Raw genomic sequence first — 12486 nt, 5'->3', positions numbered from 1 at the left:
TTTGTGAAAGACTTTAACCACATCTTTCAGATCTAAAGGCCTTATTGTTATAAATGGTGCTTCCGATGGCATTACTTCATTATTGTACACCGATGGTAGAACAACCCATTCTCGATTTAAAATTCAAATTCATTTAATGATAAAAAACGACTATATTTGTAATACATTTTTTACATAATATAAAGAGACTATTTAATTATCTTTTATTTTATTTGTATTAAATTATTCATTGTAATTTATACATTAACTTATACCGTGTTAAAATTCAAATACATTTAATGACATAAAATGGCTATATTTGTAACACAACTTTTACATAATATAAAGAGACTTAGTTATCTTTTATTTTATTTGTACTAAATTATTCATTAAAATTTATACGTGAACTTATACCCCTTAATACGTGAGTTTCTAAAATCTAGTTATTATTATGTAAAACATTAATTTAACAAAATCACATTACTCCCGCAATCTCCATCTCCTTCCGTTACCGATTACAAACCCAGCTCACCACCACCACCATCACCGTCGTAATCAACCGCCGGTAACGATGCACGAAACCGACGCTCACGATTTATCCGACGACGCCGATTACGCCGCCGCGTCTAAACAAGTAAGCATCACACAACGCGTACTTCATCAATTTTATTTTACCGTAAATCGAAATTAAATGCTAATTGCTATTTGTACGTACACTATTGCGATTGTTAGGTTTGATTATAGACTTATTGTAGATTAATTTGTTAAGTAATGATGCGAATTGGATCAAGCTATTGCGTTAGTTTGGTGTTAATTAGGGTTTCGTGATCGTGTTTATTAGTGTGTTGAGTTTGTAAGGTATAATGTTTGCTACTTATTGCACGCAGTTTATAATTTATTCTATGCTAAGCAGTTAATGCAGAAAAATATCGGATATCGGTAATCATGGGGGGATATCAGTGGGATATCGGTAATTTTAATATCATGCAGAATATATATATATATATATCTATATCTATCTATATATATATATATATATCACTTTAACACTAACAATTCAATATACTCTACTACAAATAAAGTCTTTGTCTTTGTCAATGAACTACTAACAATTGTAGCTATTAGGAACTAATTAAGACTCAAAACACTAACATTAAACACTAAAAGTTGAAAATTAAGACTTAAAATATCGGGAATATCGGTGAAATATCGCCGATATTATCGGTACCGATATTTTTACCAATATTTCACATGGGGAACGATAACCGAGATACCACCAAGATTGACTGCATAGATTCTATGTGAATGACTTTAAGTAGTTTCTGTTTATGTTTAAGGTGACCTAATTGGGTAGTGCAGTAGGTTTCAATTACGGTTGACCAATGAGATTGAATTTGTTATGGAACTATTGAGACTTGATGTGTTTTATGGCTTGTTTAATTATGATTCTTGCTAAGAGCATTCACATTGGAAACCTTATATCATCCCAAACTATATAATTAAAGGAAAAAGTTTTAAGGATTTTATGTTTTGCACTACATCCGACTCCCTAAAGTATGGTATAGATAAATGGATTAAATAGTGATTCCATGTATATATGGACTCCACATATTTGCTGTGAGTGTAAGAAAGAGAAAATATAATAAAGAAAGGATAAATAATTATTATTAAATTAAATATGTATAAATACGAGGAATCGGATGTTGGAGGTTTTTGAAAGATTAAACATATTTTATGGATAAAGGTGTTTTTGAGTTAGATTATATGGGCGAAGATAAGGATTCTGGTGTGAATTCTAATAGTTGTTAAATGAAGTAAACTATATCTTCATATTGGATGAAAGCAAGTGTTTGTTTGTTGATAATTGTAAATAGGCTTATTGAGAAAAGAACCATGAAAAGGATTCTATGTTTGTTTATAATTGACTTGTGGTTAAGATATGCTTTGGCTTAGTGAGTAATACAATGCATGTTCTTATGTTAACAGCTGACTTTAATATGAAGTTAATGATGCGGAACTTATAACTAAGTGACGGTTTCTTGTGTTTTGAGGCATGAATCTTTGCAATGGAATGATGATATAGTATTATTGCATGCCAGATGTGAATTATTTAAGTAGCATAACTTGTTCCTGTTTATGTTAAGGTGACCTAATTGGGAAGCTATTGATGCTTTCTCACATATCTGAACATAGTGCAGTAGGTTGCAACTTGCAATTAATTCCTAAGAGTGACTATTGAATTTATAATGAAGCTGATCATGATTCATGACTGTTGCTAAGTAGGCTTATTGAGGAAAGAGCCATGTAAAGGAGTATATGTTCATTTGTAATTGCCTTGATTTGAAGACAGATTTGGCTTAGTAAAGAATGCATTGTATTTTTATATGCTAACAGCTGAGTTTAAGTCTTTAATATGAAATTAATGATGTGAAATTTATAAGTAAATGACTTTAATTTAGACATTTAGTAATCAGGAACACCTTAAAGTTGTATGTAATACGGATAGAAAACTGAACTTGTGCTGGTTGCGTGTAGGAGGCATACATATTTGATGCAACTTACTTTTCAGTTACAAAAATGAATTTCTATGTAATAATTGATGTTAATCTATTTATTAGGTAACTAGTTCAATTAATAAGCTTCCAATTCACTTTATTTGGAAACCCACATCTTGTATGTTTAGGTTTTCACTTGTCTTTTGTGTCTTTTAGGGCTCGTCAAGCATAACCCATAGTGACAGTAGCAAGCAAAACTCTTATAATGATCAAGAAGATGCAGAAATAGTGTTTGTAAAGGACAATGTGGCAATTCACCCGACTCAATCTGCTATAGAAGGAATCAGTGGGCGTTTGAAGCTGTTTAAGCAAGGTTCTTCACTTTTCATGGTAATTTTCTGTTGTAATGAAGTAATATTTGTTCTTTTCTGATACATGTTCTGTTATATTTGCTATTATTATTTTGATTGTAAGACATGCTTCTTTTTGACAAAATAGACGTGGATACCTTATAAAGGCCAAAGCTCAAATGCGAGGCTGTCTGCAAGAGGTTCGCCTTACTTATATGAATAATTGTATATGCATACACATGTGATTTGTTTTAGAACTGTGGATCTGATTAATAATGTTGCTTTTATGCAGATGCAAATTTGTAAACCATAAGAGCAGTATCGTTTTCTGATATCCATTCGATTCGTCGGCATACACCAGCAATTGGGTGGCAGTATGTTATTGTTGTTCTATCATCTGGTAGGTTATATCATACTTTTGCAATATAGCTGGATCTATCATCTATTCTATTCATGTTTATTCCATAAAGCAAGATATATTTTATGATTTTCATGTTCTTGATTGCCTAGTTGAATTCCATCATGCCCAAAATTGAAATTCTTTGAATGATTGTTCTTCCTAGTTCACATCCAATTTAACCTGCACTATATACCCTCACTATTGTGTTACATACAGTGTGACTTGTGCAAGAGCTATGATTATAAACAGACCTTTTAAGTAGATCATGCATGTGCTAGATCTAACATATGATTATAATGCAGTATTTTTTTAGTGTGTTGCTTAGCATGATCACCTTGAAACCTTTAAGATATACCTGTAGCATCGTAGAGGGTGATTAGCAGTCTATTATTTTAAATTTTATGCCATTGTAGGATTTAAGGTTGTGAAAAAACTACCTTTGCAGAAGAAGGTTTAGAGTTTTATCGGTTTTGAAGTTGTTTTTGTATTTAATAACCTGTTTTTTGAATGGTTTAAGTTGATAAATGAGTTGATGATGTAATTTCTTCTAGTAGTAAGATGGATCAGTATACTACCGGACACTATTCAATATAACATGTTCTACAAATTACATGTTCGTGCAGGTCTAGCATATCCTCCGTTGTACTTTTATAGTGGAGGAATCCGAGAGTTTTATGCTACAATTAAGCAACATGTTCTTATTGTCAGGTTTGTAGGGTTTTTTTTTCCATGTTCTTATTAACTTTTTAGATATACAAAATATAATATTGTAATTCCTGCCTGTGAACCCAGCACTGTAGCTACAGCAAACAACAAGCTTCATATCCTGGACTGGTCGTAGCTACACTCTTTTAGGATCACATGGCGTCTGCTATTTTTATTAGTTTTGTTTTAGTCGATATTGCTTGCTCTGTTAGGCTAGTTAGCACTTTAAAATGTAGGTGGTGATCTTGACCCATTTTAGCGAATGGGTTGATTTGGGCAAAAGTAAGTTGTATATTGGTTAATTTGGTTCACTTCAAATTAGTCAACCATATTTGTCTCCGCACCTACTTGGCGCTGCCTCCACCTCCACCATCGCCATCACTCCACCAACGCTGCAGCCACCATTGGCTTTGGTGCCGCCACTCCACTGCCACCGGCACCTCCACCTCCACCATTGTACGCACCTCACCAATGCTACTATCATCTGCCCCGCCACAGCCACTCTACTAACGTTGTGACTACTGACCCTATCGTTGCCACCCCCACCACTCCACCGCTGCTACTACAATTGACTTGCCCGCCACCGCCACCATCACCGACACACTGACCGCAATCACCAACACACTCACCGCGACCGCCATAATTGATGCACCCATGCCATCGCTGGCCACCTCGTAGTTACCTCGTAGTTGTTCCCACATTGACGTCGTCGCCGCTAGTCATGATAAAACTATAGCTGTGAACCTATTTTGGTATTTCTTTTATTAAAATGACTCATTTCAACCTACGTCACAACCCATTTCAACCTGAACCAAATTGATAATTTTTTACGCCATCCATTTTGACCCAGGCCCTTTTTGGCCCCTGATCCAACCCGCTCAGTCGACCAGGCCTACTTTCAGTTATTATCAGCTGTGTTTTGGGAAAAAAAAGCTAGTGCAGAATATTTTATCTTACTGTTTCTAATAAGACCTCTGTTTTTACAGATCTTCAGAAAATGCGAATGTGTTTCTTGTAAATAACTTCCAAGATCCTCTTCAGGTACAGTTAATCTTTGCAAGTAATTTAGCCTTTTGATGTAGTAGCAGCATATATATATATATATATATATGTATATGTGTGTATACACACACACACACACACATACATATATATATTTTTTTTGGGGGGAGGGGGTGAGTTATATACTTATTTACTGTTTTTTATTTTTGTTCTTGATCATTCAGTCATCAATGGCTGTTAAACTTTCAACTTTGTTTACATACGCTATTTAAATGTCTTATCAGAGAACTTTATCTTCATTGGAGCTTCCAAGATCTCTTGCAAACAGAACACCCTCATCTTCGTTTCCAAGTTCTCCCTCGGAGGGCAATTTGGACAATAATCATACTTCAGAAGATGATATTATTCAACAAAACAACAGACAAAGGCAAAAAAGTCATGATCCTGCTCGAGATATTTCAATTCAAGTTTTAGAGAAATTCTCTCTTGTTACAAGGTTTGCTCGAGAGACAACTTCACAGCTTTTTCGTGACAACCCTGGTGATGTTTACGGTCCTAATGAGAGGAGGAATAATTGGGCTTCTAAAGACCACCGGTTACAGGAAACAGCCGCCAATGATGTGGAACTTGCTCGCAAGAAAGTTCCTGTACCTTTTGACCCTCTGGAGGTAAAGTTAGACCTGTAAACAAACCGAAAGAACACGAACAGAGCATGTTTGTGTTCTTTTGTGTAACTTATTTGAACAAACGTTTAAACACGAACAACCAAACGAACAGTTTTCTTGTTTGTGTTTGTTAACAATATAAACAAAAGGTTCACGAACGTAAACGAACACAAAAGAACGAAACAGTTTGGCGAACATAAATGACAAAACTGATTTAATCACATTTAAAAGTAAGAGCGAACATCAATCTGTTTGGCTAAATTATTACTAACTAAACTAAATTGTAATCATTAATATTTTAATTTCATAAAACTGGACTAAATTGTAATGTTCTGAACGAAGTTAAACTGAAGTAAACTAATCAATATAAATGAACATAAACGAACGAAAAAAAAAACTAACAAACATAAGCAAACTTTCACAAAGATAAATGATAATTGGGCAATTATTACTCTTAGCAACCATCTTTTATTTATTTTTCTTAAAATCTATTTTAGCAATTCTATAATTGGGCAGTGATGGAGAAAAAGTAGGGCTATGTAATAAAAATGTGAAATGGAGTGGATTTGGTTGAGATGTTTGAATAAATTTTGTTCTAACTATATTTTTAAGATATGTAGAAATAAAACCTAAGGGCTACTGTTAGCAAATCCGAAAAAGTCTTAATATCTTAAAGAGCTTTTCAATCTGAGATGCACACCAAGGAAAATTTAAAGTATTATTTGAATCTTGGGAACACTCAAATTTTTTTAACGAGTGCTCACTTATCGATTATAACTTTGCTCCTTTTTATTTTTTCTTTAATTTGTTTTTCGCAGTTAGATAAATTATCACTGGCATGGGGACAACCTCGTCAACATCCTTTGGAACTTGAAGAGGTAAGACATACTTTCTTTGTACATGCTTAATGAAATCATAAAATGACGCGTCATGATTGAATATAAATATTTTGAAGTAACACTTTTGTTTGTTAGTATTTTTGAATTTTGACTGCGATGACTATTTTATACAGTGGCCAACCTTTTTGGATTCTGAAGGGCGTATTGTAGATCCTGATGCACTTAGGAAGAGAGTATTTTATGGTGGAGTGGAGGAAAACCTGCGTAAGGAGGTTCGTTTATCGTGGTACTTTTGACTTTTGACAGTTTCTCTTTTTGACTAGTGGAACTAAACCCTTGATGATAAATGATTCAGGTTTGGCCATTTTTATTGGGATATTATTCATATGATTCTACATATGCAGAGAGGGAGTATGCTGCGTCTGTTAAGAAATCAGAGTACGAGACTATAAAAAACCAATGGCAGGTGTGTAATTAATTTTTGTGCAAGTGTGTAGTGTCTTAGAACGATGTTATGAGTTCTTTTTCTTTCCGTGCAGAAATGAATAGGGTGTGCATGAAGTCAAAAAACCAAAACCAAACAAAAGCTGACAGTTGGTTTATATAAAAACCGAACTTTCAGTTCAGTTTCGGTTTTGCATATAACTAAACCTGAAAAGCTGAACCGAACTGAACATGATTTACAAGAATTTAGTAAATAGTGTGACCCAAGTATATTAGGCCAAACAAATATGAATTACTTAATTATTAAATATCATGAAGATTTAAGCTCAAATTCATTATTTTGGGTCATTTTTTCAACCAAAAAATTTCAAGCCCAAATGACACAACTGGAAAAACTGAAACCGAACGGTTTTTAAAAGCTAAAAAATCAAAATCTCGGTATTTGGTTCGTTTTTGAGGTCTTTGGCGGGTTGGCATAACTCGGCCTGCTTAACCAATCGTTTTGAAAAGTTGAATTGTAACCTCAACAAGTTTATTAAACTGGTTTGCCGTGTTTATCATTTTTTGGCCAGTTCGTTTGACTAATATCAAATCATATTCATAACTACAAAAAGACAACAAAACTATTATAACTAATAAAAGAGAAAAGGGAAACTAATATAAAATTATACATGTGCTCTGGTGTTAAAAATTTTAATATTTGGGTTTTTAATTTTTGTAAAAGATAACTGGTTGGAAGCGCGCTTGTCAAGGAAACCCTAACTCGACCCGTATATCAGATGGGTTAGCCATGTCGACTGGCTTACAATCTGAACTCGTTTAGCCCCATCTTTAATTCATTTATATCGTGTTGTTAATTCAAACACTATAAGTTTTATGAAAATATTTACTATATTCTGTGCATTCCAATTATCTTATGCAGAGCATTTCTGTAGAACAAGCAAAAAGGTTTACAAAATTCAGAGAAAGAAATGTTCTTATTGAGAAAGACGTGGTATGATTAAACACCCACTTCAAATTATTCACAATACGGCTCTTTTTTTTTTTTTTTTTTTTGATACTGAAATATTTTATTATATTTTTTTAGGTAAGGACGGACAGATCACTATCATTCTATGAGGGTGATGACAATCCGAATGTACGCCTTATGCATCACATATTGTTGACTTACTCATTCTACAACTTTGACCTTGGTTACTGTCAGGTAAGAATCTACCATTGTCAGTTATTTTGTTATGAAATCCAAATTATGAACCCTTTTTATAAATAACCAAGTGTGTCAAATATGATTACAAAAGCTATAAAAAACCGATGTATCTAGTTTTTATCTTAAAATGATTTTGGAGTTCAATAATATTACAATTAGGGCTGTTGAGAAAGCTCGTTGCCTGCTTGAAGCTCGATCGATAAGAGCTTAAAAGCTCGCTTAAAATCGGCTCGTTGTAATGGAGTTGAGCTCAAGCATGGGTAAGTTTGGCTCGTTCGAGGCTTATTGGCTTGTTTAAATTATAGCCCAAATTTTTATACCAACAGTATAACCTAAATATTAGTATGAATATATAAATTATAAATTTTTTAGTTTATTAACTATGCATTATGTGCATGCTATACTTTTTTTTATATACATCAATGTGTAAAAGGTCGTAAGTGAATTCTTTTAAAAATAGACAAGCTGGCTCGACGAGTCACAAGCCGAGCTCAAGCTCGAGCTCAACATTTGAGCTTGTTAAGATAAATGAGCGGAGCCCGAGCCCAATCTAGCTTGTCCTGTCTAGTTTACAACCCTAATTACAATTACATTTTCCATTTTTCTTTAGCCATTTATTACCAGATTAAATGCAAGTAATCGTAATCGACCCAATCATAAGCAAACAGTTTTAATTATTTTGATTATTGTTTTTGAGATGTACATTGTACTGATTTACTTGACTTATGTTTTTGGTATGTTTGTTCCTATATAAAGTAGTTGGTAAATGATTTTGCTAATGGGTGTTAAATATACTTTTCATAGGGCATGAGTGATCTCCTCTCCCCGATATTATATATCATGAAAGATGAATCAGAAGCATTCTGGTGTTTTGTTCATCTATTAGAACGGCTTGGGCCAAATTTTAACCGTGATCAAAGTGGCATGCATTCTCAACTTTTTGCACTCTCCAAGGTCCTCTCTATTATTATGAATCTGTCTTTTGCGAACTTTGGATTGATATATCATATAATGTGTTTGTAGCTGTAATTTCTAACATGTATTTTCTTATCTGACATGGCAGTTGGTGGAACTTCTAGACGACCCATTACATAATTACTTTAAGCAGAATGACTGCTTGAATTATTTCTTCTGCTTCCGCTGGATTCTTATTCAATTCAAAAGGTAAGTCTATACTTTATCCTAGTCCCCGATTTACATCTTTTCAATCAAAGTTTTAGTAAACTGAAAGTCCTCGCTGCATGTTGTGTGACAAGTATTGAAATGTAGTCGTAAAAGTTTAGGCAGGTGTATAACTAGTCAAACAAGTAGGATTTTTGGTATAGGTTGAGTCAGGTTGACCCGAAACACTTTTCTTTCCAAAATTTTTAATTTTTAAAAATATAAGTGGTGTTAAATAGGAGAACATAAATTACATATGTTAGGAGTTAATAATAGTTTATGTGGCTTTATGTTTTAAAATAAATTTTGGGTGGCTTAATCTCATTTGAAACCTGTTAAAACAAATGCTACGTAAGAGTAAACCAAATTGACTAAATGGGTGGAGTTCGCCAACAGGGGTGCTCCTAAGCCGTTAAAACTAACTGAACCGTCCAAACTGAAGCAAATTAGCTGGTTCAGCTGGTTTTGGTATATACACGTTTCAGCGCACGGTTTCGGTTTGAAAACCGGGTTTATTGATGTCAGCAGATTAAGTCTTGGAACCCACCGTGTAAGCTGAAGCTGACGAGTTTAACTTTTCATGTGTGTTCTTTTATGTTTTGAAGATGCACTCATGTATATGTCTGATATTCATGAACCATTTTGATAATTTTTAAAAAATAATACAAATAATGATCTTCAGAAATAAGTAATAACAAGCCTAAACTGTCAAGTCAAACCAAACTGTTTCCAGTTGGTTTGGCCGGTTTGTTTTGTGGTTCTCTTTAAAGCAATAGTAATGCAATCAAAACCGGCTGAGCCAGACTGTGAAAACCCATATTTGTCGCCTCTATATGCAATAAAAACATGTTTTTAGGTTTTCCAGAAAATGGTAGAAAATACAAAACATTGTACCATCTTCTAACCTGTTACCATAATAACTAATGTCGGTGACGTTCTTTCAGGGAGTTCGAATACGAGATAACACTAAGATTATGGGAAGTATTATGGACTCACTACCCTAGCGAACACCTTCATCTATACGTATGTGTCGCCATCCTTAAACGACACCGGGCCAAAATAATAAGCGAGCAAATGGGCTTTGACACCCTTCTAAAATTCATCAACGAATTAAGCGGTCAAATCGACCTCGATCCCGTTCTTCGTGATGCAGAGGCTCTATGTGTGCACGCCGGCGAGAACGGTACCGCCTCGATTCCACCAGGAACTCCGCCTTCGCTACAATCTCAAGATGCCTCGGTTTATCAACAACAAGACGATGAGGTGCTGTGATACAGGATCCGAATGAAGATAAACAAAAGACATCGGTAAGTACAGAATTATTATACCGATGTTTAAGCATTTGTTTTCTGCATATTAATTCCTATATCTTCTGAAACAAGTAATTGATTTTGGAATTTGTAAACGCATAACAAGACATCCGTACTTCTATTATTATTTTTAGAAGATATACCGTTGATTTTGTGTTATGATACGTGTGTGAACTATTTCTTATTTGCAATATGTTCCAAGTCATGCGAGATTCATCTAAAATGTTATGTTAACTGTAACCTCGATTAATGTAGCCTCAGATGCTATGTTTCAATTATCGATTCTAGTATTGAGCGAAAGGTTATACCTATGGTTCGGTATACATGTCAATCCTAGTCCACTAATACCAATAGGCAGCAGAGAGGAAGAACTAAACTCCTAGGAATCAACAAACACTAAAACTTTTGTTATAAATCGTTTCAAGTAGAAACAGAAATTGTCAAAGTTGACAAGTTGACTAGACCTGTAAACCACCTGCATATTTATTTGTGTAAAGAGCATCGATCATAACCTAGGAAAACTTAAATTTGTGTAACACAAAATCAGTTGTGTAACCCATTTATCTATACGAGTCTAATGCGTTGGCAGGTTGTTATAAATAGGTTGTCTCTCTTTTTAATTAAACATGTTCCCCGTGTTAACCCTCCTCGCACAAGGGTTGACATCAAAGTTCATTTTTCTCGCCCGCACGACTTGTACTTTCGTCATCTTTAGATTTATAATTTCAAAAGTATTACCCTTTTGTCATATTTATTTGCGGTGGTATTTTTCATATTGTACAACTTTAACTGATTCCAAACATTGGTGAATTAATTTATTGGCGCAGTTAAATAATTTAATACTATCTAAACTAAAACAAAGGTGACCGAAAGTGGGTTGCAGGGGCGGAGCTATGTTGGTGCTACAGGGGTCGGCCGACCTCTGTGAATTTTTGTGTTTTTAGTGTTATATATGTGTTAAAATTCTAACTTACCCCTGTGAAATTTTAAAACCGACCCCTGTGAAACTAGTAAAAATGTAAGATAAACAGAAAAGATTGAATTTGCACTTGCAGGAAATTTTCCGGTGTCAGTGAAGATGCCGGAGGAAGCTCTATTGTAATACCCGTAATTTGACGAAAATAGTAATAATAATAATAATATTTGAAATTTGAATGGCTAGAATGTATACTAACAAATAATAAGTTAATAAAATAAAACATCTAACATAAGTTATGAAATAAGTAAACTATAATTTAGGAACCCAATATCAGTTTGTTTAAAGAAGATTTTGATTAAACTTTAAATTCTCAAACCTCATCTGCTATAACTAACTATCGGGGAAGTCGGGATCATGGAGATATCCACTCAGTTATTATATGACCCTTAGGCCACATAAATTAACTTGTTAAAACCCTATTTGCAATCATAGTGCGGTTTCGCTGCTACTTGAAACAACCACCGAAACCGTCTTACACCCCCACCATCACACTGCACTCGTTTGTTTCATGTTGTCGTGTCCGTTGCCATAATCGGTGTTTTCGTTCTGCTATTCCGCTGCTGAGGTAGGAAATATTTCACCATTTTGGCTTCATAAGCATGCATATGTGATTACGTTTTGTTCCGGCGATTTAAAACGTTTTTTTATAGAGTTTGATTTGTTCATCTGATTTGTATTGTTCTATTTCGACCTCTTTGGCTGCTTCATAAAATTCGCTTGGAGCCATAATACTTAAAAGCTAGACCCCATATATTGTTTTCATAGACATCACATTTTTAGTATATAAGGCATATACAAATAAAATCTTCATATTCAAGTTGTAAACAAACAAGATGAACTCGAATATATATATATATATATATATATATAATATGGTTAGTAAGTTAGAATCTGTGAAAGGATAAAAAAAATCAACAGGTCTCTAAGCTCAAATTAGCATGACAAGCTTA

General features: G+C 34.0%; 1 pseudogene across 1 annotated transcript; it reads left to right on the top strand.

Moving 5' to 3' along the window:
• The first annotated feature begins 516 nt into the window (after window positions 1-516).
• Window positions 517-10682, top strand: LOC143583591 (uncharacterized; annotated as a pseudogene). Its single transcript, XR_013144205.1, has 15 exons — window positions 517-613; window positions 2691-2864; window positions 2973-3024; window positions 3117-3224; window positions 3848-3932; window positions 4916-4970; window positions 5216-5599; window positions 6415-6474; window positions 6609-6707; window positions 6791-6901; window positions 7802-7873; window positions 7967-8083; window positions 8891-9040; window positions 9150-9250; window positions 10192-10682. The product of XR_013144205.1 is annotated as an uncharacterized LOC143583591 (transcript).
• The last annotated feature ends 1804 nt before the right edge of the window (window positions 10683-12486 follow it).

The sequence above is a fragment of the Bidens hawaiensis genome, unplaced genomic scaffold, assembly GCF_021521415.1.
Source record: "Bidens hawaiensis isolate Kalapana, Puna unplaced genomic scaffold, B.hawaiensis_p1.1 tig00032460_1, whole genome shotgun sequence".
Lineage (NCBI taxonomy): Eukaryota > Viridiplantae > Streptophyta > Magnoliopsida > Asterales > Asteraceae > Bidens > Bidens hawaiensis.
The sequence above is the reverse complement of the archived record's forward strand: the minus strand, read 5'-3'. Positions and strand labels throughout refer to the sequence as shown.